Source organism: Chiloscyllium plagiosum, chromosome 6 (genome assembly GCF_004010195.1).
Source record: "Chiloscyllium plagiosum isolate BGI_BamShark_2017 chromosome 6, ASM401019v2, whole genome shotgun sequence".
Lineage (NCBI taxonomy): Eukaryota > Metazoa > Chordata > Chondrichthyes > Orectolobiformes > Hemiscylliidae > Chiloscyllium > Chiloscyllium plagiosum.
Genome location: NC_057715.1, coordinates 28,026,931 through 28,052,578, shown reverse-complemented (window position 1 = coordinate 28,052,578; position 25,648 = coordinate 28,026,931). Strand labels below are relative to the sequence as shown.

Here is a 25,648-nt window from a genome sequence, read left to right as displayed (position 1 = left end):
ATTTGAAAGGGTCAGATTCAACAATGTAGCTGTTAAGGGTGAACATTCAAAAATATTCTGCAGCAAATGATTCACTACGTGACTCTTCAATGCCATTCTATCATCTACATGAAATAAATCAGGAGTGTGGTAGAATAATTTCCATTTGTCTGCATGTGTGCAGCTCACTAAAGAATTCAACACCATCTAGCACACCACATTTAACAAGTAACCTCTAGTGCTTGCACATTACTGCTACAGCGTATACCATCCACTTGATGCTCCATAGGAATTCACCAAAGCTTCTTTAATATCATCTCCCAACCCCATGATCTTTAAACTGGAAAGACCTGGGGTAGTAAATACATGGGAACACCATCACTTCCAAAGTTCCTCGAAGAGCACACTATCCTGACTTGGAGATATATCACCATTCTTTCATTGTTGCTGGTAACACAATTCTGGACTTCCCTTCCTACCAAGACTTGGGTGTCTATATTCAACAATTAGTGCAATAGTTTAAGAAGGTCAATCCCCACATGATCATAGACAATTCAGGATGGGAAATTACACCCATGTCCATTAATGAATAAATAAAAACTGTATATTTTTCCCCTCTGCGTAACACATTGAAGAAACAAGCAAACTGTTGATGACAAATGCATTTTCTCATCTATGCTTTCTAAACCTGAAAGAAAGAATGAAACATTGCTTTCAGTGATGTGTGGAATCATCATTGATTCTATTCTCTCACTCACAGACTAAGTGTAGTGGGCAGTAATCTTTTCTCTAGTGGATAAAGTCATGAGAGGATAATGAGAACAATGTTGAGAAAGTGTACTTCAGAATGTTGAACTCACTGTTCAAACTATACAATGTACAATATCTTACCAAACATCAATGGTTTATGTTGATTGAATAAGCAATATGTCAGTCTTATTTGCAAAGTATTCCAGCGAATTTAGCAGATTCTTTATTAAATGATAGTGACTATATTTTCTTGGAAGTTGTAAATCAGTATTCACTATTGTTAACAGGTCTGTTTACATTTGAGCTGGATTTTCCCCACTTTTTGCAAGGCACTAGGAGGATAAGGGATTTCAACTACACTTCTGATACCCCTTCCAATCAGGGAAAGAGTTTGGTGACAGCAGGAAACCATAAGAATGTGGATCCACACATTAGTCCCCAGAAACTTTCTCTCAGGACACTCCATGGTGTGCACTCCATTCACCTTACAACCCTGTGACATCAATTCCTGCAGAGGTTTAGGCTGAGGAGCATGATCCTACACCTAGACAGGACACACTATGCAGACCTGGGCCCTCTGGACCCAAAAAACCCTGCAAAAGACTTGCCAAGTCTTCCAGGCTAACCGAGCCAAATACAGAGCAGAATCCCTCCATCCCACTGCACATAGTGGGAGGAAGAGGAAGAAGAAAACCTACTAAGGCCATAGTTGGCATAGATGACACTTCAATGTAAATAATCTTGTGCTTTTATAAATATACCTAGTGAAGTGTCACACATTTGATTATGTGAGCATTCTCTTTAGACATCATAACACCTTCAAGTTATCTGTACACTGTCAAAACCTGGCATTAACGGTCACAAGTGAGCTGGATATCGATGGAATGGAAACCGTTTTGCTGATGAATTCTGTAGTTTGGTGATAAGATGCTCTCAAAACAATGTGATAAAGTCTATAAGGCCTTGGGGGAACATAGCAATGGTGAAGAATCTGACTACCCGGACTGTTCCAATAGATGGCACAGTTCAGTGATGATGGCTGAGGACGAAGTTCCAGTTGATGTATCTTTTGGCACTGTCTGGTTTGCAACAGTGGTATTCTCCAAGTACTGGTTCCATCTCAGGTGAGTGATCAGATAATCTGTGAGGCATATCAAAAATAGACCAACATGTCAGTAATGACTTATCTGGTCCTTCACATCAACAACATGCTATGGCTTCACCCATTGTTTCATGAAAAGTTTATCTTTGTAAAGAGGCCATAAAGATGCCAATTTCATGGCTCAATAGGGTGCTCTGCAACCTCATGCCAAATCACCAAACAAATTCAGGTTGCTCTGGATGGGTAGGGTGACCTCATAGAGGTCTTTAAAATCATGAGGGACCTAGATTGGGTGAATAACCAAGATCTTTTCCCCAGGCTGGGGGAGTTCAAAACTATAGGGCATAGGTTTAAGGTGAGAGGGGAAACATTTAAAAGGGACCTGAGGGGCAACCTTTTCACACAGAGGGTGGTGTGTATATGGAATGAGCTGCCAAAGGAAATTATAGAGGTGGGTACAATTACATTTAAAAGACACTTGGACAGGTACATGGATAGGAAAGATTTAAAGGTATGTGGGCCCAATGCAGGCAAATGGGACTAGATCAGTTTAGGAAACCTGGTTGGCATAGATGAGTTGGGCTGAAGGGTGTGTTTCCGTGCTGCATGACCAATGTTACATCGGGGGAGTTACGTACAGGTGCAAATCTATGTGATTAATACTCCCCTGCCCAAAAAAAAAGGCCCTTGAACATCACAAGGTATGTTGTCACATAATTACAATTAGATGTGGAATTTTGCAGCTTCAAACTGTTGTGTCCCAGTGTCAGGAATGAAGTATGATGCAGGTGAGATTTGTAAGAGAGTGTCTGCAGAACCTTGTGGATCTGATAATGGCAACATGTCAACAGATCCAAAGTATGTTATGGTCATGATTGCTTGGGACTGAAATTTATGTTAATGATTGACAAAAGGGCGACCTTTCAGTAGAATTGATTTTTGATGGCAGATAAATGACATTATAGAACCTGTGAATATTTAACAAATAAAACTACCCCCAGCACGCAATCAGTTTTAAATCATTGTATTCCACCCTTAAGGGGAGAAACAGGAATTTGGTCTACCCATGTTCCTGTGATGGCAGCCATGCTGCCTCTTTATCGATCAGTTGAATTAGGTGTGACATAGCACAGCATCATTTCTGTGGTTTATGAGGAAGTTGCAGTCTCCACTTGAGTCTAATGATTGCCCCCTCCATCTTGCATATACCCTGTGTGTTCTGTCCCTGTGTCCCTGATAACCCCCCCCACCCCCACCACCATTTCCATCAGCATGTTATGTTAATGTTCCCCAAGCATTCCCTGATCCCAAGGCTTAACCCCATGGACTACCCTATGATCAGCCACCCATACATTAATGTTTCTAACCACAAAAATATAATTTTGTATGTTACTCTGCATTTGCCACATGTTTGCCCACTCGCTCAACTTGCCTAAATCACCTTAAAGCCTCCTTGCATCCTCTTTACAACTCACAATCCTACCTATTTTTGTATCAATGACAAACTTAAAAATATCATATTTTGTTTCTCTTATTCATTTTTATATAGAGTTGGTGTATAAGCACTGATCCTATGGTACATGACTAGTCACTCAGAAAAATTGCCACTCTCTGTCTCCATTGCACTATGCCAATATATTACCTCCTGTCAGACATGGTTTAAATCTCTAATGAAGGACTTTATCAAAAGCCTTCTGAAAATACAAATACCACCACATCCATTTGTTCTCCCTTATCAATTCTGATGGTTATATTCTCAAACTCTAGAGGGTTAGTTAAGCATGATTTGCCTTTCATAACCCCAGGTTGACTTTGTCAAGTCCTGTCAATGCTTTCCATGTGTTCTGTTAACATATCTTATAAAATACTCTAACATAAGAGGAGGTGATGGCCAAATGGTATTATTACTAGACTGTTAATCCAAAGGCCCAGGTAGTATTCTGGTGATCCAGGTTCACCAGAATATGGCATATGATGGAATTTGAACTCAATAAAAATCTAGGGTGAAGAATCTAAACTGACCATGGAACTGATGCCAGTTGTTGGGGGAAAAAAACCCACCTAGTTCAGTAATGTTCTTTATGGAAGGAAATTTGCCATCCTTACCTGGTCTGGCCTACATGTGACTTCAGATAATGAGGTTGACTCTTAACTGCCCTCTGCACAGCGAGGGATGGGCAAGAAGCATTGGCCTGGTCAGCAACATCCATATCCCGCGAATGAATTTTTAAAAAAATCTCCAAATTCTGATTAGGCCAAGTGCCTAGCTGGATGTGGATTGAGATCAGTCCAACCAGCACACCCTGACTGGTCGTTGTGCCCCATCCCTCCAACACAGACCAGACTCTTTGACTTTCAGACCTGGCCATTTGATTGAAGCATATGCAGTACACGTCTACTACAGCCAATAAGCATATTTGAAGTATTGGCACTGTTAAAATATATGTATCAAAACTGTCAATGTGTACAGCAATCTTACACAACAGCATTGTGATAATGACCCAATAACCTTTTTGTGATGTAAGCTGGGGGCTAACTACTTGTGAGGACTGTTAAAATTCTCTGAGCTTAGAGAGAAGAGTCTTCTTACTGAAACAAGTAAGGATTTAAGATCTTTAAAATACTGAAGATACTAAACTGTGTGTGGACTAATGAATTAGTTCAATTAAGCAGAGCCAGTAAACAAACGCATTAGCATAGAACTAGCTGAGTTGTCAGAGGTTTCTCCCTTTGCAAAGGTCATCAGACTCTGGAACAAGTTGCAAGTTCATGAAATGACCTGAATTCTCCACATGGCTTCGAAAAGGGAACTGGATGAGTTCCCAGCTCTGACAGAAATTGACTAAACAGCTTCCAGGAAACCACAGTGACAATTATGCGTATCACACAATACTCTACTTACGTCTTGTGCAGGATGATTGCATATCAGGAAATCAAAGGCAAATGTTCTGTAATGTGCTGCCCATTATAATTGCACACTGAGCATTGTTTGAGGGCTCTTACAGAACTACTGCCATTAACACCATTGGCTTTGGTGAGTTTCCAGCATTACTAGAAGCTTAAAATATAACTAGTGGCATCCCCTGGTATTGTTCTGTCTGGCACAACCCAACAATGTGCTTCTTGTTTGCGCCTCTCTATAAACATGCTCAATCAACAGTTTCATAGCCAAAATGAAAGGTCCAATTCAATTGCCGCCAGCACTGTAAAATCCCTGCTTGAATCAAAACAAATATAATTTCACATTGCGAAGTATGCTACATGCAGTTCAAAATTTTTGAATGTTTGTTGGATTTTGGATAGCTTTTATGTATGTTAATGCTTCTCTTATGACATTCAAAATTTAGGTTTATTTGCTATTTTGCCAGTATTTTCTTTTAAGTAGTATTTTCCTAAGGCTATTTGCATCTTAGTCAAGTGTAGTAAAGCATAGAAAATGGACTTTTATCTTTTCAGCTACTAACATACATATTATCACAGTTGGCATTGACTAATGAGGTGTGAGCCTGGACTGATTTAGAATTGTGAACTATAAGTGTATTTTATAATTTACAGAATGATTGACTCTTACAACACAGAAAGAGATCATTTGGTTCCATTGTGTCTGTGATAATTCTTTGAAACAGTTGGTGTTTCCCTAGCTATAGACATGCCAACCAACCACATCATCAATCAAAATGCAAACTCTTATAAATCAAGAGATTTGTTAGAAAAATCATTCATTAACAACTGTTTTCAACATAAATATGGATAGACAGTTAGCTGATAAATATCTGACAGGTCTTATGACCGCGTCTGAAATTTGCTGAATAAAATCTATTAAAGCTCCTGTTTCCTAATGTCATGTTCGGATCTGAAACCTGACAGAAGGCTTAGAGTCTGACAAGCAGGATCAGTGAGAAATACCATACACCCTGGTATCTCTCCTGTTTCTGGGCACCTTACTTTCCCCTTATGTTGTGTGCAAATCTGGACAGCAACATTCAAAAGACTTTGGGCTGAATCTTATGTTTTTATTTGGCTAATTCCTAGTTACATATAGTTTTTTTTTGTTTTGGAGGATTTTCCACACCAAGATCTATCAGGTTTTCTCACAGTATCTTATCAAAGTCACCTCATTAAGTACCTACCCTATCCCACCCCATGGCATTCCTCATGTCTGATTCTCACTGTGTGCTGTTCCTGTAACAACTCTCCACTCACCGATATCCTGGAATCCATCGGCATCCCTCGTGCCTGGAGCATCATGTCATGCACACAGACAAGTACTGTTAGTCTGGAGTTGCCCTGCATAGTTCCTGACATTTGCCCCAGACTTAGCAGACAGTGGTAAATTAGTGCCCTGTTGTATGGGCCATGACTAGCCTCCAGCAGTGAAGGCCACAACATCGAACCATGCCAACCTGATCCAAGGTTGCCACCCAAGTCAGTAGAGTCACAGTATCTCATGTCATGCATAGCACTGTTAGATAAAGATATATGACTCTCTTCACTCTGCCAGCATATGTGCCACTATCTTCTATCTGCTTACCCACTTCCCACCAAAGTTTAAGCTCTATCACTCTCAGTAATGCCTACAGCATCTACTGTCACTCACTTTCACTCACCCCAACCCCTCGTACCATTAACCCTGCTTGGTTTCAGCACTAGGTAAAACTTATCTCTCCATGCTTCAGGCTCTCTGCCTTTATTCCTGATGAAGGACTTTTGCCCGAAACGTCGATTGTGCTGCTCATCGGATGCTGCCTGAATTGCTGTGCTCTTACAGCACCACTGATCCAGAATTTGGTTTCAGCACTGCCTACTCACTTGCTCAGGCTACCTGCACCAAAGGTAACGACTGTCTGATCCACTGACAGGACAGAGTGCAAAAAGGCAATGCAAGACAGGGATGCTGTGACCATCCAGTTAGGGTCAAGGTGAATGAGTGAAGAGGCTGGAGATATAGCCTGGGGCAGTCCATGAGCTGGGTGTGTGTTCCTGAGTACACAGTGTTCCTGCTGCAGCGTGATAATAATAGTTGCTAGTGCAGTTTGAGGTGCAGCATCGAAGTGAAGAAGGGCCTTGTAAGTGAATCGGAGACAAGTCAAAGGTTTTTAGAAGTTAGCACATGCCAGGTGCTAATGTGTGTGGATGCGGGCAGCTTGTGGATGTGGAATATGCCCCAAGATAGTGGTGCCATCATGAAAGTCCTTCAGAGAAAGCAGAGAATTGGGTCCAGCAGCTAGTCTTTCTGATTTCCATACTAAGTCTTCTTGATGTTTGGCTTGGTGTGTTTGGTAAGATAGGAAGCTGAAGAAGTTGGGCCATGAACAAGGTACGTGAAAAGCAATAATCTCTCTGAATTGGAAACTTGACTCTGCCTAGTGAGAAACCCACCAAGCTGTTTGTCGAAAACATAAAATAGAGCAAGATGATCTCCCCATCAAAATCAGTCTCTCTGGTTCTCTTGTTCGATTCTGCCACAAACATTGCCATGGCCTACATTGCTCAGAGCCTTATAATATTTCACCTACTAGCTTTGTTAACAGAGAAAATTATGCTTAGCATTAAGTGATATGTACTTTCTCATTTTAAGTTGAAAGTAGTCACACTTAGAAATGTTCAACATGGGTTTACAATAGAAAATTTGGGTGGCACAGTGGCTCAGTGGTTAGCACTGCTGCCTCACAGCACCGGGGTCCCAGGTTCAATTCCAGCCTGGGGCGACTGTCTGTGTGGAGTTTGCATATTCTTCCCATTCTGCATGGGTTTCCACCAGGTGCTCCGGTTTCCTCCCACAGTCACAAAGATGTGTAGGTCAGGCATATTGGCCATGCTAAATTGCTCATGTTGTTAGGTGCATTAGTCAGAGGGAAATGGGTCTGGGTGGATTGCTCTTTGGAGGGTCAATGTGAACTTGTTGGGCCGAAGGGCTTGTTTCCACACTGCAGGAAATCTAATCTTAAAAAAAAAAGCAAAGTGATGCTTATAATCTGAAGTACAAACCAACAATGCTGTGAGCCACTCATTTGATCAGGCAGCATCTGTGGAGAGGGAGGAAAAGTCAATACCTCAGCTCCAAGATTTATGCTAGTTCTGATGAGAGGTCCCTGACCTCTGTCTCTTTGTGCACAAATGCTGCCATACGTGCTGCACATTTCCAATGTTACCCATTCCTATTGGAACAAACATAATGCCTTTTGTCAGCTCACCAAAAGGAAATCAAACTTGTCATGACACTTTCACTTTCTTCAGGAAGCCCAGTTGTTAGAGATCTGGTTTGGTGCAACATTGAGCACAAGTTCCAAAAACAAAATACAAAAGTAAGGTATGCTGAAAACATAAACAATTTACAGAACAAAAATAAAATCAATGTCTAAGAAGTAAATTGATAAATGTGGCAAGAAGCAGTTCTAACTAAAAAAAACATTATTTTGCCTTTACTTTTATGAAGCAGAACTAGAGCTAGACTAGATCTAAAATTCTGATCACCAGCAAAGACGAGTGGTCTGGGACAGAATGATGGAGTCGGGTTTAACTTGTGATCATCTCTAGTGTTGCATATTTGAAGCTGATGTCTATAGAATTCATGCAAACATGGGAATTGGAAACAGGTTACATTTTACCATCTCTCTCAGACACATTCTCTCATAATTTATACTGCTCTCTCTCACACACTCACTGCCACATTTATTGTCATATTGACTCTCTTTCACGCATTCACTGTCTCACATATCCTGACCAATTCACTCTCTCATACACCCAATCTTACACGTTGGCTCACTGATTCACACAATTGTATCTTTCTCACACCTTCTCCCACTTTATTTCACACCTACCTCTCTCATATGCTCTGTCTGTCTGTGTCTGTGTGTCTCTCTCTCTCTCTCTTTCTCTTTCTCACTCTCTCACTCACACCATTGAGAGAGGAAGTTGAGAAGGGCCCTGCAGGTTGGAGATGAGACACTACTAAACATTTTTGTTTACCTCACCTTACACTCAAGCAGTCACATGAGGTAAGAAAGAAAGGAGGAATTGGGAAATGTCCAACTGGCACAATGATTGCAAAGTTTTTTTTACCATTGTCCTATTTTTCCTAATCAACTTGTTAAGAAACATTTTTCCATACCTCTGGAGCATTTGGGGCTCGAGCCCAGGCCCCCTGGCGTAGGGTAATGGCACTATCAAAGTTCCACAAAGGGGCCCTTCAAAATACGCAACAACAACAATTACCGGCTGATTAGCCTGTCAATTGGGATGGTCTATTGGCTGCTTAGACATTGATCATCCGATTGAAAGGCACTTAGCAACGTACCTGACTTTCCAGTGATCATTCCCATCTACACCTCCCCCACTCACACCCAGGACGTACTGACAGAGAGAGGATCATTGATTGAGATTGTCAATTATTTATGTATAGGCCTCTGAGGTAAGCGTCAAAATGTGGTGCTGGAAAAGCACAGCTGGTCAGGCAGCATCCGAGGAGTCAATGTTTAGAGCATAAGATCTTCATCAGGAACCCCGAAAGAAAGCCCCAATGCCTCAGTGACTTTGGTAGTCATTTGTTAATGTTCTGACAAAGAGTTGGACACTACTTCTCAGAGCTTGCTGCTTCATAGCCCCACTATCTCATAGAAGGTAACCGTAAACATAGGGAAGTCTTAATAAAGGTCTAGCACGAAATTCTTTTAGTATCCAGAGACTTATACAATTAAGGCAACCTGATACCAAAACAATGGCATAACAACAGAAATCAATGTGGCCAGGGAATAAGGACATTTAACTCTGACAACCCAAGACCCATTCTACAAAGTTCCAAATATTCTGATGCAACCAGGCATTGTAGCTAAATGTCCGGCTATTATTAATTACATAATCACATGGACTCAACAATATTATCAATGATCCTTTTAGCCACTTTCTCTCTCTCTCTCTCTCTACATACACACACACACACGAGACGGATAAAGTAGGTTTTGCTGTTATGATGCCATAAGAACACTCCATTATGAAAATGTGAATATGGACTTGTGGGCATAAAACTTAACTTCTCAAAAGACTGAGATCTAACACCTGATCCATCTCAAAGTCTCTAACAACATTTACACATCAATGTAACCTGTAATTGGTTGCAAAAACGCAATAAATTATATCTTATTAATTGCAAGGTACTCATCTAGTGTACTTAGGTCTCCAAGCTAAGTGTCATTTTTATGTAAATATCATCAATGCCACTCCATCCTGTCAATTTACACCATCCGGGCAGCAGAACACTGAATAAGAAGAATGAAATAACAAGCGTGACCACACTTCAGCATTTAATCATCTGGAGACTAAAATGATTATTTCCCTGTGTTTAGGTCAATATTTTGGTGGAAAATCACATTCAATGATTTACATTTTTAATTTTTGGCAAATAAAATAAACTTCATCACAAAAATAAGTATATATCAATCCATATCATACATTCTCTTTGATAACATATGCCAAGCCTTTATAAGATTATAATATGTGCTGTCATGCTATTCATATTTCATGTAAAACCTGGGTGTAGGAACATTTCATCAAAACAGAAAAGGTAGAACAAAAGTAGACATTTAGCATCTTCACCATGTTCTGCTATTCAATGAGATTGTGGCTGTTCTGTAACTTAACTCCTATATGCATTTGACTAACAAAACAAAGGATCTACCTCAATTGTAGAATAACAGCAGATCTTGTCACATTGCCTGCTGTGGAAGAGAGTTCGAAACTTCCAGAACCATTTGTGTGAAAAGTTATTTCCTAATTTCACTTCTGAAAGGTCTAGCTCTGCTTTTTACTTTGTGCGTAGACGCACCAGCAACTGATTTTAAAAAAATGTTTCTGTATCCAGAAGTGCTCTTGCAAAAAACTGGACAGTTTCATTCCCACCCCAGCAACGATGAATAGTTTCTCGTTACTTAACTCACCTGTTCGCCTACATTTTGAATATTTGGATCAATTACCTCTTATTCTTCGAAATTCCAAGTGATGTTACTCCAATTTGTTTAATGTCTCTTTATAGTTTCACCCTTGCAGCCAGGTATCTTTCTGGACAAGCTGCAACACACTCCCTCCAGAGCCAACATATACTTTGTGAAACCTGGTGTCTAAGACAATTCCCAGGACTCCAAAGGTTTGTATAACTGAAGCATGAAATTTAACACCCTGTATTGCATTTAAAGAGAGGAAAGTCAGCATTCTAGTTGGATTTATCATTATCTTCAGTACCTGTTCACGATATTTTAAAGAACTGTGTACGTAGAAGCCTAAGTCTCCTTGGTCTTGCACTGTTTATATTTTTCAATAACATTTAAAAAGAACCCCGTTGAATCCTTTTTATGTCCTAAGTGGATGATCTCATGTTGTCTCTGTGAATTCTGCTCCCACTTTTGCTTTACTTTCATTCAGTCCATCAGTAGACTGCTGTAAATGAGTCTGAAAGGATTACAGCACGGAAACAGACGGTTCGGTCCAACCCATCCATGCCGAATTACCATCACAACCCAATCTAGTCCCACCTGCCAGCACTTGACCCATATCCTTCTAAACCCTTCCTAATCATATATCCATCCAACTGCCTTTTTAAATGTTGCAATTGTACTAGCCTCCACCACTTCCCCGGCAGCTCATTTCATACACATACCACCCTCTGCATGAAAAAGTTACCCCTTCGGTCTTTTTTATATCTTTCCCTTCTCACCCTAAACATATGCCCTCTAGTTCTGGACTCCCCCACCCCAGGGATAAGACTTTGTCTATTTATCCTATCTATGCCCCTCATAATTTTGTAAACCTCTATAAGGTCACCCCACAGCCTCTGTCGCTCCAAAGAAAACAGCCCCAGCCTATTCAGCCTCTCCCCATAGCTCAAATCCTCCAACCCTGGCATCATTCTTATAAATCTTTTCTGAACCCTTCCAAGTTTTACAACATCCTAATGATATGAAGGAGAACAGAATTGCACGCAATATTCCAACAGTGGTCTAACCAATGTCCTGTACAGCCACAACATGACCTCCCAAATCCTGTACTCAATACTCTGACTGATAAATGCCTTCTTCACTATCCGATCTGCCTGTGATTTCACTTTCAAGGAGCTATGAACTTGCACTCCAAGATGTCTTTGTTCAGCAACACTCCCTTGGACCTTACAATTAAGTATATACATCCTGCTAAGATGTGCTGTCCCAAAATGCAGCACCTCGCATTTATCTGAATTAAACTCCATCTGCCACTTCTCAGTCCATTGGCCCATCTGATCAAGATCCTGTTGTAATCTGAGGTAACCTTCTTCGTTGTCCACTACACCTCCAATTTTGGTGTCATCTGCAAACCTATTAACTATGCCTCTTATGCTCACATCCAGATCATTTGTATAAATGATGAAAAGTAGTGGACCCAGCACCGATCCTTGCAGCACTCCATTGGTCACAGGCCTCCAGTCTGAAAATCAACCCTCCACCACCACCCTCTGTCTTCTACCTATGAGCCAGTTCTGTATCCAAATGGCTAGTTCTCCCTGTATTCCATGAGCTCTAACCTTGCTAACCAGTCTCCCATGGGAACCTTGTCGAACGCCTTACTGAAGTCCATATAGATCACATCTACCGCTCTGCCCTCATCAATCCTCTTTGTTACTTCTTCAAAAAATTCAATCAAGGTTGTGAGACATGTTTTTCCACGCACAAAAGCCATGTTGACTATCCCTAATCTATATCTGTATGACTCTATAAGTGTGCCATAAGCAGCATCTACTCTGTGATGGTGACATATGGACTTCAGGCCTTAGGATTTCAAAGGAGGAGTGAGACCCAATATCTGGTCCCCCTCAAAGTCTCTGTTGCAATGCATATCCATAACAATGCTCATATAGCGCAGTGAGCTGGCAGGCTCATGCAACATGGTAGGTAATGGTAAGAATTTGATCTGGCTGCTCATACAGCAGTGGTGTGACATGTTCACACTTTACATCTGGTCATCTGCTCGTACACCACAGTCAACAGCAAAGGATAGTTGAAGATTTCAGAAAACAACAGAGGAAATCCTCTGACAGTTCTCAACACAGAAGAATACTTCCATGAGTGGTAAAAGTATTACAGAGCTAGAAATAGACATGCTGCAACAGGAGGGTTAGCAACTCCACGGAGAAGATATGGTATCTCCAAAGCAGATACGGGCTGCAGCACAAGGCAGTGTTCTGGAGGAGGTACCCAGAGTCTTTTAAGAATGGTTGTATCAAATTTATTGTTGAAGTAATATAAGTAACATTTATACACATGTTATAGTCACCACCTCAAAAAGTACAATCAGATTAATCAATTATGACCCACTTTTCACAAATCCATATTGATTCTCTCTGCTTAGCTGAAAAATTAAACTGTCTACGTACCTTATCATAGATTATTGTCTCAAACGATTTCCTCCAAATTCTTTGGTTTCCCTTTATTATCCTCCTTGAAGAGCAGGATGACATGTTCTATTTTCCAATCCAAAAGGACAATTGCTGAACCAAGTATACTTTGGCAGATTATAGTCTGGGCATTTATAATTTTCTCAACCATTCCTTTTAAAACTGTGGAACGAAAACCATCTGGTCCTGGTAATTTGTTGCATTCCAGTACCATGAGTTTACCATTACTGTCATCGTCCTTACATTAACTTTGCTGTATCCTTGATCCTGTCGAACGCTGTTCAGTAATGGTTATGCTGCAATTCTTCATGTGATTACTATGCAGTGTGCCTGTAATAACATCAGGATACTACCCCTTTAAGCATGATCAGTGTTGTTTGTAGGAAGTAGTCACTTGGCAAAACTTCAAAGCTTTAATCTGATTTTCTGCACAGTGTTCGACTTGTGATAAGGAAAAGGAAATGTGTCACTTGGAGTTGAGTACAATATTTAAAACAAAGCTCAAAGCCAAGTAGCTTCAGGGCCTCACAGAGCTACTCTCTGCAATTGACAGCCAATTGCTAGACAGAATCAGTAACCAAACTGAGCCTGCTGCCTAAGCAAATGTTAGCAGCAGAAGAGTCCCAGGACTTCAGTGCACACTAGCAAGGTCGTGAATGAGGCTGAATTTGACTGAGAATTGAATCTCTTTTGATAAATTTGGTGTTTGCACTGCAGCTATTTACCCCACATTCATGCATTCTGCTCCTTTGAAGAAAAGAAGTTACACTGCACAGGTCTTGGAACAAGAGGGTGGGTGAGGTGAACTTAATCAACAATCTCCTTTCAGCATCTGGTGTGCTGCTTCTTATTTTGTCTGATCCCTGTTGGAATTTCCTCCCTTCCTGGTCTTTGACCAATGACCACGCTGAGATTATCCATCTATCTCCCCTCCCTGGTCTGTGACACCCACATTGAGATTGCCCATCTATCTCCCCTCCCTGGCCTGTGACACCCACACTTACCTGGCCCTGGCACCTCCTTTCTGAGTGAAGGATGGAAAACAAATCAATTAATGCCCTCTGGTGAATTAAATGGTTGCAGGTCAATCAGTAATAGCACTGATATTGGCCACTGATTCTTGAAGGGGCAGGAGGAGAATCCCTGGTTTTAAATCCTGGAAATGCTCTAGATGAGACCTGTCTAGCATTTTGCAAAGGTTTAGCAATCTTGCTTTTGTATTTTGTGCATCTGTTTATAAAGCCAAGGATCCCTTACTTGTTTCCTGCAAGCTATTGTCTCTTCCTGCTATCTTCAAAGATTTGCATGCATGCAAGTTTGGGTTGCTCCATTCCTGCACTCCCTGTAAATCAGTACCGTGTAGATTATTTTCCTCCTCATTTGTTCTACTAAAATGAATCACTGTCCTCATTGCTGTGTTAAATTTCATTTGTCAATTAACCATTCGTTCATGCCCTCCTGAGATCTGACCTGTCTTTCCTCACTGTTGCTATTGATCCAAGTTTTGTGCAAACTGCAGACATTGAAATTATGTCCCAATAAGCAAATTTGGATCATAAGTATACATTTAAAATGGCAGTGCTCCTAACACCAGCACCTGGGAATAAAACTGAATAATTTACTTTAATTAGAAAATCAATCATTCACCACAACTGTCTACTCTCTGTCTCTTTATCAATTTTATATCCATATTGTGATTAGTCCTTTAATTCTGTTTGCAAGATTGTTTGTTTGCAAAAATAAGAGAAAGTGAGGACTGCAGATGCTGGAGATCAGAGTCTAGATTAGAGTGGTGCTGGAAAAGCATAGCAGGTCAGGCAGCATCCGAGGGGCAGGAGAATCGACGTTTCGGGTACAAGCCCTCATCCTGATGAAGGGCTTATGCCCGAAACATTGATTCTCCTGCTCCTCGGATGCTGCCTGATCTGCTGTGCTCTTCCAGCACTACACTCTCGACTCTGTTTGCAAAAATAGTCAAGCATTTGTTTTCACAGATTCCATTCTAACTTGTAAATTTCATAAATTGGTTAGTATGACGTCGAGGAAACAATTGCTGTTTAAGATGTTTAGAACACTCTCTCTAACATCTCAGGCAGGTGAGAAAAGTGGCTGCTTTGCTGGCAGGGAAACCAGTGCGCTTTGCAAATCTGGGACCTTGATAAGGGAGAAGGATTGCAGCTTCCCTGAAGCTTAGCACAGGTCCTGGTTTCTGCAGTCGGAGCTGTTCAAATCCAGATTCAGTTCGACAGTAGTCCCTCTGATAAGGAGACACAGGATACAAAATCATACCTTCCACCCAATTAAATCAATTAATGGGTAGGTGGCAACTGAAGTCTCAGGCCCTGGGAAAAACTGGTTGGCTTAAGATGCATGTTTTTTATCTGGATCCAAATTGTAATAACTACTTTTCAGAAGTAGATGAATGAACGTTTGAAGTGTCATAAAATTCAAGGAAATGGACCTAGTGCAGGAAAGTGGGATTAGTGTAATAGTAGTGCAGTTTTGGTGGTACAGACTAAATGGGTTGAAGAGCCTCTCTGCACTGTATGATTCAGTGACTCTGTAAGGAGCTGGCTGTTGAAGCCACTCCTCTGTTCTCACTTCTGGCCTCCATGAAAACTCACCTGCAAACCGCCATCCCAATAAAAGCAATTCACTTTCTCACCAATACAACTCTTCATGTAGAGCCTGAGTCTTCAGCGATGCTCTCCAGTTTACTGTGGCTACAGCTATTAACTGACCAGCATCTTGAGGCAGGGCAGGATGTTCATGACAATGCCCCTCATAAGACACCACTTAAAAACCTGATCGTTTGAGTTTTGATCCAGTGGGCTTTTATATTGGCAGGGCTGAGAGGGTTTATCACTGCTGAAGATGTCTGCCTCCTCAATTAATGCAGAGAGCTCTAAATTGAGCCTGACATTTAACATAGGTTGATTGGCTATGCTAAATTGTCTGTAGTGCTCAGGGATGTTCAGGCAAGATTAGTGATGGGAAACATAGGGTAGGGGGATGGGTCTGGGTGGGATTCTGTTCGGAGGGTTGGTATGGACCAATTGAGCCGAATAACCTGTTATCACAGTGTTAGGATTCTATGATTCTATGATATTGTGGCTAAATGGTTAACTGAAACATAGCCAGATGCATTATAAAAGACTGTGAGAAGTAAATATTTATTTGTCATGAACAGAATTATCGGAGCTTCAGTGATTTCCCCAAGTTCAAGTTCTGACATGAGATTGTGTGCACCACTTGTATGCAATAGCATCAGTTCTCTTTCTGACTGTAGTAATGGTGGGAGGGTTAGTTTATCAGTCACTCATATCTAACATTAAATGAGGTTCAATAATTGGGTGCAAAAACAAGCAAGCTGCCACCAGCACAATGATGTTAACTATTGCCAATGTCTAATTTATTAAATTCAGTGGAATCATATACAATCCTGGAAAATGTAATAATGGACAATTCTTACATATTGCTAAGAATAAATTAAATGGTGTTAAACATAAAGGGATAGAGGCAAAGTAATCTGTATAATGGAGAAAAGCTGTAGTATTTTAAAACTTTAATCATTTATGGGCTGTGGATGTTGCTGGCTAGCCAGCATTTATTATCCATCTGTAATTGCCCTGCAAATATTGATGAACTTCCTTCTTGAATGCCTAAAGTCTTCAGGGTGTAGGAACACCCACAGTGAAAGTGGAATAAAGTTTTAGAATTATTACCCTTTGACAATGAGAGAATGGTGATATAGTTCCAAGTCAGGATGATGTGAGACTTGGAGGGAAGCTTGCAGGTGCTAGTGTTCCTATACATCTATTGCCCATACCCTTCTGCGTAGGAGACATCACTGGTTTGGAAGGTGCTGCAAGATGCCTGGATGAGTTACTGCAGTATCCTCTTCTCGTGAGTTGTTCAATTGTCCACAATCATTTCTGACTGAATGTGGCAATATTGCAGAGCTTAATCTGATCCATTAGTTGTGCAATCACTTAGCTCGATCTATGGCATCCTGTTTGGTGTGCAATCAATCTCGTGTTACAGCTCACCAGGTTGACTGTAGGCAAGTTCTCCTGTGCTCTTCATTGAAACAGGGTTCAAACCTTGACTAGATGGTAATGGAGGATAATTTTAAATGTTTAATTTTTTAAAATACTTCATTTGAAAACTAAATGTAAAAGGAAAACATAAACAGACTATGCAAATGTGTAATTCACCAACAAGACGTCTGATATGACTACAGAATGATTCCGTGAGAATGGCAATAGCTGACTGTTATTTGACTTGTCGATGGACAGCTCTCCTAATTTTGGCCCATTTCCTTAGATTTGGAGAATAATTGTAGTTAGATGTTTGCAAGCAGAGTCAAAGGGACTGGGTTTTCAGTGTTCCCTCAGTCAACACCAGTGTTCCTTCCAGTTTCATTTTGTGGACTGTTTTTATAATGGTTTGCTCAGCTATTTCAGAAGCAGCCACAATGCTGTGGATCTGGAGTTACATTCAGGCCAGATCAGGTAAAGAAAGAAGATTTCCTTCTATGAAGGACATTAGTTAACCAGATGGGATTTTATGACAGCCATCACTTTTAATGCCAGATTTATCAATTTACATTCAACTAGCTGGGATTTGAATTCACATCCTCAGTGTGGTCAACTGGGCCTCTAGATTATTGATTCAGTGACATTACCACTATGCTACCTTCTTCCTTATAAAAAGTGAAAAAATAATACATTTTACTTAATTGTAAATCTAAAAGAAAATTGTAGTTATGGTTATATTAATGTTGTAGAGATTTACGGCTAACGAGAATAGAAGTTAAACTAAATAGAAAATAAATATACAATAAACAATATTAAATGTATTCATAAACATCTTTATCAAAGAAGAGTGGTTTCCAAATTTGTACTCCCTGTAGGAGACTCATCCTTTTGAAATAAATATTTAATATTTATTTTAATGTAGTGCATCGTTTTCTGACTATTAAACTTGGCTAGCCAGAAAATCACCTGTATTATATACTGGATCTTCAATTCAGCTCCCTACTGAATGCATAAAATTGGGAAATTACTTTATATGTATGCCCATATATGGTATTAATTTTGCAAAAGTTGTATTTCCTATATATAAAACCCACCTGCTCTCAAAGGTTTCGATAATGCTTTCGCCTCATAGTCTACCACAGTAAATATCCAATGTAAACGTTTCTAATCCAACTTTGACATAGCAATTGTCACAATACAGTTACTGGCTTTGACCATGATATAATTCTTGAAATGTGTATCTGAAGTTACTCTGTTGCTTTCTGGTGCTGCAGAGAATATGCACATACTTGAGAAAAACCTCACAGTGTTTTTGTGGCAGTGGTGGTGCTGGCATGGGAGAAAAGGAAGGGCTAATATGGAGGGTGGTGAGAAGTTATCTTTTGCTTTGTAAATGAGATTCATCGAGTCATTTCTGAAACTTTCTGGCTGGCAGTTAAGACTGACCTTGCTATATAATCTTATTTGCATTTAGTATGTTCAGATCATGACCATTCCAGGAGGCTACCCTATCTGCCACAGCAGCTCCCCAGAGTGCAGGAAAAATATGTAAATGCATGAATGCACTCCTGCCACTGTTAACTGACTCTGCAAGAATCTTGTTCATTTGTTCTCCCCGATGCTGCTGTTTTCCAACTCCCTATTCTCTGTTTTGCTTTACCAGGCATGCTGCGGTATAGCTGTAGAAGGAATTAAACCCATAGCGTTCCCTTTGAGATTTAGTTCTCTAATCAAAGTCCTGGTTGTCCAAAATAAAGTCAGCAATGGCTATATCACTGTGAATGTCTTGGCATCCCGACAGGAAACCTCACAAAAGTGGAGATCTCTGTGCAACTTAATTCCCATGTTATATTTAGTGACACCGGACGTCTGGAGAAGCATGTTAAGAAGTTGAGAACACATGATCAATTTAACTATTAAAAAGGTTATTGAACCTGAGGACTTGTTCTGAGGCATATGGTGCAGAATATGAATGAAGTGCTGCTTACACAGACTCTATAATACTGACTTCCTATTTCTTATGTCTTGACTAACAATGGATTCAAATGTTATAGGGGTATATTGGAATGTGGAGTTGTGGCCAAAATCAGATCAGCCACGATTTTATTGAATGAAGGTACAGTCTAGACGGCCATAGTGGCCTTCTCCTGCTCACAATTTATAAATTTTGAACAAAATTCCTCATTCAAATTACTTATGAAGTGCAGCAAATCAGGCTTTTTACAATGTCACATAGAGTTTGGTCTTTGAACTCTGAAATTCATGACGATATAAAGCTAGACTTTGCTCATTAAGAATCTGTTCTATTAATTGCTGATGTCCACAGTGTGGGGTAAGAGCCCTATACAACAGCTAAAATGGGGCCTATTCAGTTCAGATTACATTGCTGTGTGATTCACACCCCATTCCCTTTCCCATATTGGCAAAAAAAGTGCATGTTAGAAATTGGGGTGTTTGGTGGAGGGAGTCGTGCATTCATGTCCTTCCTGTTATTTTCAAGATCAGTCTTCCTGACTCTGAAAATCCATTTTTCTCAATCTGTCATTGTACAGATTGCAGAACTGCTCCTGCTTATTGGGCCCGAGAGGATGCTCAAAACAAATGAACAGATTTACCCAGTGAGACTCCTCACTAGATTGGCTCACTGAAACATTCATGACTATCTCTGGTTTTGCATAGAATTAAAGTAGCATTTGAGCCCCAAACATGTTCTTGGAACTGATCTTCATATTTAATAACAACCTCACAGGTCTCTGGATTGTGTCCATCTCCCCTGCTCTGGCAGTCATGTGTAAATTGGAGCTTATCAGATGTTGACTCTTGAGTGCCACCAGGTTTCCAATGTATGGGAAGAGTTGAAGTTGACTTAAAATGTAACTTTTTTTTTACACTTACATTTACTTGCTCTCCCTGTGAAGCTGTGACAATACAATAGAGCTTTCTCCCATTCCCTGGATGGATGCACCACAATTACGGCTCTTGAGAGGAACATGAGCCGAGAAGAACCAAACGCCTCTAAATGTCTTCTTGGAATCCATATTTATTAGAGCAGATTTGCCCTTGTATAGGGCAGTAGTCAAATGGGACAAACAAACATTCAGGCCAACACCCCCAAAGCAAAGGGACGTACACTGACAGTAGTTGTATAAGGGTAACATTGACATTGACCTTCACCAAGGTTCAAAATTTATTTCAGATGTTTTTCAAATTTGATGCAAGCCACCTAGATGGTAAGAAAGGACAAATATAAATGGAGTGCAGACAAAAAATGCTCAGAATGGATATACAAAGGAGATACAAGCAGGTAATAAAGTGGTAAAGTGCCTGACCCTGTTGGATGAATAACTAAGAACATAAGAAATAGTGGCAGGAGACAACAATTCAAATCTTGAAATGTATTGTGTCATTCAGGACATCTTCATTGTGATAGAGAAAAATGAAAGGTTGTTTCTATTTTAGTTAGTACAAGAAATCAAACATCCAAAAACTGCTTAATAAACTATAATGAACACCTTTTTAATTGACCTTTATGAAACTAATTTGTGATTAGTGCTTCTGTGCCATTATTTAGATGGACAGATGTGCTATTTATAAGAACAGACAGAGGAACTGAGGATTCCTCTCTAGGATTGCTGTCTGGAATGCCAAGGGAGAGACCTCTTATACCCAGCTCACTATTTAACAGATGGTAGTGTAGAAAGGCAAAGTTGAGGTAGAAAAACAGCTCACAATCTTTTCCCATATAACATTGAAAAATGTAGACGGTCATTCAAAAATCTTTCAGGCAGCATCATGATGTGATTGCTCCAATTATCAAAGCTATTTTTGTTTAATATGAGCAAAAACATTTACATCATGTCATATCATAGGTTTTGCCAGCAGATTAATAAAATCCTAGTCACAGTCTATAATGTTTTAATGGTAATTATTTAAAAATATTAGAAGCCAATAGAGAAGAAAAGCAAGTTGTCTATCACTGCTCAAGATGAATTTCACCTCTTTCCCTCTTAGTCCTGTGATTAAAGGTGTGTAATATATACTATTAGCATTTTTGGAATTTGAATCATTTTAAAAAGTGGAAGAGGATATATGTGGGTGACTGCTGTAAGGTTTTTATTTAAAAGCTCATCAAGCCATAAAGATCAGAGACCCAAATCCGTTTGTGTAGAAAACATTTGACTGCAGACCTCTGTTGTTAATGGAAAGATATTTATATTTTTGGGCATTTGACAGGCAACGTAAACATATTAAGGATATTTTATCCCCAAGTCAGTTCAGAGGAGTCAAAGATTAGATTCAGAAGCAAGCTTTTCAGTTTAGTTCAAAGAATGCCGCAGTTGAGTTCAGAAGCAAGCTTTAGATTTCTTTGCTTGAAGGAATGTATTCAGTTCAGCTCAATGAAAGCAGTCATCTCTTGTCTACTTAGCTTCCAGGGCAAGGGAATTTTATAGAAAGCTGCAAGTTATAGAATTTAAGAACATTTATGCTTCAAGATTTGTGAAATTGTGACTGAAGACTTGAAAAGGAATACCAAAATGTCTCCAAAGTCCAAGGAAACCAAGTTGGTGGGACCAGTTAAATAGAAACCTAGAGAGTTGGGATAAAGGTGTAGTTTCTCTGCACTTGAATCTGAAATGGTTGGTGCTGAGGAAACCGGTTGAAACTTGGTGGTGATATTTCTTTTAAAATCTTCCCCAACTGATTATATAGCTTTATTTTGTGCGCTTTTCATTTTTGGGGTAATAATCTTTTATTCTGTTGTTGAAAATATCCGCAGCTTCATGTGAATATGCTTAAGAAACATAATCATCATCAAATCCCTACAGTGTGGAAGCAGGCCATTCAGCCTATCAAATCCATACCAGCTCTCCAAAGACCCACCTGATTCCTGTATCCCTACATTTCCTATGGCTAATTCACCTAACCTGCACATCTTTGGATAGTGGGAGGAAATTTTAGCTCCCGGAGGAAACCCACACATACACAGGGAAAATATACAAACTCCACACAGACAATCACCCAAGGGTGTAATCAAACCTGGGTCCCTGGTGCTGTGAGGCAGAAATACTAACAACTGAGACATCATGCCAACTAAAGAAAAATTCATCTCTAAGCCATATTTCATTCTGGAATCTGACTCGTCTAGTATTAGCATCAGCTGGAATCATAACCTCAAGTTTTGTAAAAGCAACAATTTGAAAAGTTTAAAACCTCTGCCTCCTAGAGATTATGTTTGTGGGCAAACTTTTTTCTTTGTCACAGTTAGGTCTCAACTTCTCACTGTTTCTGCTCTAGCATTTAATGTGGGGCTGCAGATTGCTCATCAGTGATCTAATTAGGCTGGAGAGCAGTTAGGGAACTGTGAGGAAAATATGTCATCAGCTTATAGCTTGTATCTATTTCCTTTGTACCATGAGAATCCTTTCATGTTAAATTTAGGCTATAATAGAATTTTTTTACTGTATCCATGGGACATTGACTTAATGTCTTCATTAATGTAATTCTAACAACAGTACATCAATTCTTAGAAATATTTCTAATCTGGTTATGCATATTATTAACAGATTCGACTGAAGGCTGTGAGAGGGATGAATCAATAAGCATCACCTTTATTTTGAAAGCCAGATTATCAAACCAACTGAAAACAACACCGAGCAATATAATGATGGCTGAACTGCTCTTTGTGTAGACCCAATGAATGTTTCAATATGGTGAAAATCTGCCATGAAACAATGTTGTTTTTTTAATGTTTGATTTTAGTGGTATTAAAAAAAAACTGTCAGAATTTGACATTTGCCACATGTCAGACTAAATACATTGCATCACTTTGTAAAACATTAGCAAACAAAATGAAGAAATCATAGAATGATAGAACATAAAAGGAGGCAATTTGGTGTGTCATGTCTGTACTGGTTAGTTAGAAAAATAATCTAATTAGTCCCATTCCAGAACTCAGGAGCTCTGAAGAACAGTCACACTAAACTTAAAACATTTGTTCCTGTTTCTGTCTCCACAGACTAGCAGGGGGAAATGTACTACAATTTCCAAACCTAGCTTCAAGACACCAACAACAGCTACTGAAAACTACAACTAAAGATCTTGGTTCTGTGCGACCTTGCTCCACCCATTCAGGCTACTTCTATTGTTCCAACTTTAAAACAAAACCAAGGCATCACAAGGCTGTTTGCTTCATTGGATTCAAATAGACAGCTTTTTACCTCTGTCTTAATTGTCCCTTCCAAAAAACAGGATGAAGTATACCTCTTACAGCTACAGTGTCAACAAACGAGTACTGCAAGGATTGGTGCTTGGTCTCCAGTTCTTTACAATCCATATCAATGATATGAATGCAGGGATCAATTGTAATATTTCCATGCTTAGAGATAATATAAATCTTGGTGGGAATGTCAGTTGTGAGGAGGATGAAAAGGCCTTAAGGCGACTTTGCAGGCTGAGAGAGCAAGAGCATGGAGGATGGAATATAATGCAGTTAAATGTGAGATTATCTACTTTGAGGAATAAAGGTGCAGAGTATTTCTTAAATAGCAAGGAATTGAGAAGTGCTGATATCCAAAGAAACCTAAGTGTTCCTAAAACATCAGAAGCTGATATGTAGGTACAGCAAACAATTCAGAAGACAAACGACATGCAAGCCTTTATCACAAGAGGATTTCAGTATAGGATCAAATATGACTTGTTTCAATTGTATACAACATTGGTTAGATTGCATCCTGGAGTAGTGCCACAGTTCTGATCACTTTTCTTAAAGGGAATATAGTGAAGGTTTAACAGATTGACCCCTGAAATGGTGGGATTGTCCTATAAGGAGAGATTGAGGAGACTCAACCTATATTCCCCAAAATTTAGAGGAATGAAAAGTGTTGGCACAGAAACTTGTAAAATTCTTAAAGTGATGGGATCAATGCAGGAAAGATGTCTTCCTTGGCTATTTGGTCGAGAACCAGGGAACAAGTTTCAGAATAAAGAGCAAACTATTTAAGAGGAGGAACATCTCCAGAGGGTGGTGAATCTTTGGAATTCTCTATCCCAGAAGGCCACAGAAGCTCAAAATAACAAACAACCACAGACAGTGCTAGTGAAACTCAGCAGGTCTGCCAGCATCTGTGTAGAGGGAAACAGAATTATTGCTTCAAGTACAGTATGATTCCTCTTCAGAACTAACCCATTTTCTCTGGAGTATAATAAATCTTGGATTCATCAATAATTCCAACAATTCTGTATTTTATGAATGCTGATTTCAAAGCTCTACTAATCCATCGAGGTCATTGATGAAGTCATCATTGGTTCCCCTGGAAGATTTTTTTTTCTGTTAACTCTTGCTCTTTCAAGAATTGTATTGGTTCTCAGACTTAGTAATTGAAGCTTGTCGAGTTCATCAAAAAGAAGGTTTTTTATGCCTTGATGAGACCATAAGATGCAGGAGCAAAAGTAAGTTATTTGACATCTCAGTTCTGCTCCGTTAGTCAGAGGTTATGGCTGATCTGATAATCCTTAACTCCTTATCTCCATAATCCTTGATTTCCTTGACAAGTTGTAATATCATCACCTGTAGGGCCTCTTGAATACAATAATGTAGTTATTTGTTCAGCTTGAGATTTAGTATCTAGCTTGGAAGAAATGTTTTTGTATCTATTCTTCTTTTGTTATTTGTCCATGATATGTGGGTATCCTGGCTAAACCAGCATTTATTATCCATTCCTACTTGCCCAGACTCTGGAGTTATATATAGCCCAATGGCAGATTTCCTTTCTGAAGGGCATCAATGAATCAGACAAGTCTTTATGATGATTGATAGTGGTTACATGGTGACCATTAGGCTAACTTTTAGCCCATCTGATTTTAGATCTGCCAGGTAGTATTATTTCTCCTACCAAGTCTCCCTAATGGGATTATGTATTCTTATTATTTTTGTTTTAATTCTGTAGTACAGTAATGCATCTCTTATTTCTGGCTTTAAAGGCTTTTGATCTCTTGATATTTTAAAATCATTTTTCTCTCCCAAGTAGATTCTAACTTCCTCAATATAACAGTGTGATTTTATTTTTCTTAGCTTAATTTCCACAATATAACAATTCTATATCTCTGTACTGCTCAGTGGGGCATTTCCCAACTTATTTGAATAAAATGGAGGTTTCTCACCTTTTCTTGACAAAATTCATACTTTCCTGCTTTTCATGGCCCTTCGTTTTCTACAGCTTTCCCAGAGGAAGTTTATGTCTGCAGCCTTAATAAAGCCCTCCCGATGTTCCAATTATGCATGTCCCAATCTTACCGCGGCCTCAATAGTTTTCTCACTATCTTCTTCTGTTAGTCTTCATTTATGCTTTTAAGTTGCTCCTT

General features: G+C 39.6%; 1 long non-coding RNA gene across 1 annotated transcript in view; it reads left to right on the top strand.

The window, feature by feature from the left end:
- The window catches only part of LOC122550533, a 59,813-nt gene extending 35,355 nt beyond the window's left edge, over window positions 1-24,458 (top strand). The window contains exon 3 of the long non-coding RNA XR_006311872.1: window positions 23,304-24,458. This is a non-coding gene — a long non-coding RNA (uncharacterized LOC122550533). The remainder of the gene's footprint in view (window positions 1-23,303) is intronic.
- Window positions 24,459-25,648: the final 1,190 nt, after the last annotated feature.